We start from the raw sequence: 4,243 nt of genomic DNA on the forward strand, positions 1-4,243 counted from the left end.
CTTCCCCTACAGCAGCCAGGTACTGAGAGCGGAGCGCTCCTCCGCAGCAAGGCCACGCAGCAACAGTGACCCGTGCCACCGGGCACACGCAGCCCACACAGCCCCAGGACACGAGCACAGGACCTGCGGCCGTGCAGTGTGCTGCGGCCGAGCTGGCGCGCTGTGCCTGCGCTGCCTTTTTTAGCAGAGTGAATTCCCACTAAGTTCTCTGGAAGCAGGCTGGGCCTGGAGCCCAGACACGGCCTGGCTTCCTGAGCCCTTACTCACCCGGCACAGCCCCACGCCCTCCCCCGGTGCAGCACGTGGGCAGCGCTGCCGTGCCCTGCTCCCAGCCGTGGGCATCTTGCTTGGGGGCCGCCTGCCCGTGGGCTCACTGGGCTCCTCTGGCAATCATGAACTCCCAAAAGGCCACCCGAGCCGGGGACTGTTAGTTACGTTTGCAGCATTTCACTTTTCCTTCCAAGAAATACCTGCTCTAAGTCCAGCCCAAGGCGCGTTGTGCTTTGCCCGATGCTCCATGACTGTCTCATGACTTACGACAGTGTTATCATCACTGAGCTTAACAAACAGGGAGGCTAAGTCTATTAATCTTCTGGAACAGAACCGGTCCGCAACTGTAGAAACAAAACATCTTACCATGAGATACACAAAATGTGGCACAGAGAGATAAGGGAAATGCAGTGTGCACTCCTCCGTTTTCTCCACATGACTGAGAGCAAGGCTCTCTGTACAAACCAACTCTAAACATAACACTGATGACAAGTATTAAGTGAAAAAAAGTTTGTTTTACGACAAGTATATGAGTGAGAAATTCCCCCTTCCCACAAAAGCCCCCACCCAGGCAGGTAGTGATGTGCACCTCCAGCAGAAACACCCTGCACATACTGAGATTCCAGCTGCCACCTGCAAGCTCAGACAGAACTGACAGGCGATGCACATATAGCTGGGCTGGCAACCCAGTGCTATCCCAAACCTCACTTTCCCAAATGTCAAATGATATAAAATTCTGATTTTAGGCTGTCTGTGGCTTCAGAAAGCACACACAGCTCAGGGTTACCCCATCCCAGCTTCCCATTTTCTGTGCAATCTGCAGATTCCAATGCAAATTCACTCTGAGTGCACTCGGCATCCCAGGGCCATCAGTATGGTTTTATCTTATAAGCTGCTCCTGCTTCTAATTGGTAACAAAGAGCAATTCAAGCTGCATTAGTGGATGCTTAGACCCAGTGAGAAGAAACAGATGAGATCCACAGCAGACGTTTTGCTTTTAGAGTACATTAAAAAGAGTTTCCATCCTGAAATAAGGATATTTCAGATGAAGATACTCTTTTGTAACAATGCAACATGCACACACAACTCAAACCATGAGCAATTTCAGCACACAGCAGCTGACAGCAAGCAGACACCAATGGCACCCGAAGGGATGGCAACTCTGCCCTGGGGCTGGGCTCACCCGGAGCCGGCCCACACCAAACCTCATGGAGAGCAGCCGGAGCTGCTGAGAGCCCAACCGAGCCCTGCCAGGACGCTCCCAGCTTCAGGCACCAGAAGTGCACTGCACTATCTCATGAGCTGCTCAGGCCTCACGACTGTGGTGAGCTTCTGAGTGCCCTTCTCCTGCCCTGCTAAGTGCTCCAAGCTCTCACCGACACCGATGGGAATTACAGCGGTGCACGCTCACTGCAGAGCGGGTAGCAATAAAAAAGCACTCAGATGTTTTTCTTTTGGTAAATAATTATGGGCCAGTAGGAAGGAAATGTTGTTTACTTTGCTGCATTAGTTGGGAAACTAAGTTTACAATAGATAATTATTAATAAAAATCTGAGGACGCTGCTCCCCAAGGGGTGGTGGGGACCACCACATGCAGCATGGAGCACTTCCTGCCCCTGCTGTGCATGCAGCACTGCAGCAGGAGGTGCCAGGGCTCACCGTCCTCACGGGCATCCCTGCACGGTTGCTACCTCTGCATTAAACCTGCAAGCAGAATAAAGTGAGTCCTTGAGGGAAACAAAAATAGAGAGGATGCCGTGATGCAAAGCAGCGCAGCTTGGACACTGTACAGAGGGCACAGAACAAGAGGTTTATCTGCCCTCTACAAATCTCTTGCAAGACGGACTGCAGTGCTTTGCATTGCATTACTGACCTCAGTATCATCTTCTCTGCTTCCAAAGCACAGAGTAGCACATCTGCAGTGCTCCTTGGGCAGCACACCGAGCAAGCAGTACAGCCCTCCAGACAGGGCAGGTTTAAAGGAAGGCAACAAAATCATTCACTGCCCTCAAACGCTTGCCAGGGTGTGATATTTGTCACCAGGGTGTCAGCTAATTCAACCCTTGGCCACTCCATAGGAAGCGGAATGAAGATGAACTCCTTAATTGTTGCTGAGCATCACCAGCAAATGATGAACAGTATCTCAGTCTTAACGAGGTGTCAGAGTGCCAGAATTTGAGAGATGGAACAACACAAAACAGGGCTAACCTTTCCCCAAAACTGAAAATGAAACTCCCAACTTCGGCTGGAGCAGCTCAGTTCACACCCACTTATTTTTACCTATCTTGCTTGGTTTTCCCAAAGCACAGTGAACCAACTGCCTGACATTCCCAGCCTGACGAACATCAGCAGCAAACCCCGAGCCTTTCCCATGCAATCCCAGGGCCAAAGGAGGCCGCTGGCCGCCTCGTGTCCCACTGCACAGCCACCCACTCACACCTTCTGCTCAGCACTGTGTCTCCTTGGCCCGGCCAACACGCGCTCACAGCACCGCACGCCAACTGCCGCCACACGGGAAGGAAACGTCCTCTGGCCGCGTTTACCCACAGAGCCTTTGCACGCAGCCTGTTCTGAGCGACTGCTATGACTCCTTCAGCAGCTAGATAATCGTACAGCAGAGAAATTTAACACTAAAACTCTCTGCTTCACTAGCTAAAGCGATCCGTTAGTGCTCCTTAAGAGGGATGCTATCCGTGGCCCGTTGGCTCCCAGGACCCAAAGCCGTGCCCTTTGCTGCCGTGCAGGTGAGGAGCGCGGCCGCCCGCCAGGAGGTTTGTGCGCAGGGCAGCACGCGGCCCGGCCCCGCCGTGCCTGCAGGAGGCTTCCAGGGCACCACGCTGAGCACACGGCCCTCCAGCACACAGCCCAATGCACCTCACAGCGCTTCGCAGGGAGCAAACTCAAAGGGGGACCTGCTGGGAAAAGAGGAAATGACAGCACTGCTGCACAGCACCGAAATGCCAGCGCTGTGGGGCGGCATACGGACATGATTCCACCTGTGGCAGCTGATGGCGGCTCTTACAGGACAGCTTCCGTGATGCTCTGGGGCTCAGGTGAGCTACAGTGCTCACTCACCACTCTGCTTTGCCCATCCATCCCACTGCCTCACTCCAAACCAGCACCTTTGGGCTCAGACCCTACCCTGCCCCTCAAAATATGCTTAATCCAACGACAGCTTTAAGCAAATAACACAACAAATGAGCCCTGTGACTTTCTCTGTGATATATCAGACCAAATAACATGTTGCCTGCGCATCCTCCCTCAACAAGGAAACAGTGGTTGCACAGCCCTGTATTTTAGTTGGCATGTTAGCCAGGTAGATGTCACAATTACCATAAATCTACACATACTACGCACAAGGTGGCATGTTTTCAAAATGTTCTCAAGTCTAGAGACGACTTAGTTATAATGCTACAAATTGCCACCGCTTTTTGTCTGCATTAAGCCTAGCAAAGCAGCCCTGAGGCCCAGCAACCCAGTCCCGGCACACAGGGAGCCCAGCATCACCTGGCAGCACGGGGCCTGGCACCCTGCACAGGGACCCGGGACGCCCGGTGCCGCTGCTCTGCCAGCGCTGGGTCCCCCGGCCCCGCAGTAAGAGCCCAGCACCGCCATCAGTGCAGCGTTACACAGAGAGCTTCCTCCTCAGCGCCCTGGGATGCAGTGCGATGGCAGAGACCCTTTTTAAATGTTGTACCCAATAAGCAGTCCAGCCACTTAATGCAGTATTAGTTTTTACATCGCTCTTTCCCATCGCAGCTCCTCGTTAAAGCCGCCCTCACGGTTCCATTTCGTCTCCTTCTCTATTTGACACCTGTGTCCCGCTGCCGCCAAACGCTCCCTCGAAGCCGCAGCGCCGCGTCTCCCCGAGCTGCCCATCGCCGCGCTTTCCTCCCCAGGCACACCGGCCCTTCACCTCCCGGCCAGCCCCCAGCTGCAAAGCGGAGCCCCGAATTCAACCTCCCCCCCCCAC

This window comes from Meleagris gallopavo, chromosome 11 (assembly GCF_000146605.3).
Source record: "Meleagris gallopavo isolate NT-WF06-2002-E0010 breed Aviagen turkey brand Nicholas breeding stock chromosome 11, Turkey_5.1, whole genome shotgun sequence".
Taxonomy (NCBI): Eukaryota; Metazoa; Chordata; class Aves; order Galliformes; family Phasianidae; genus Meleagris; species Meleagris gallopavo.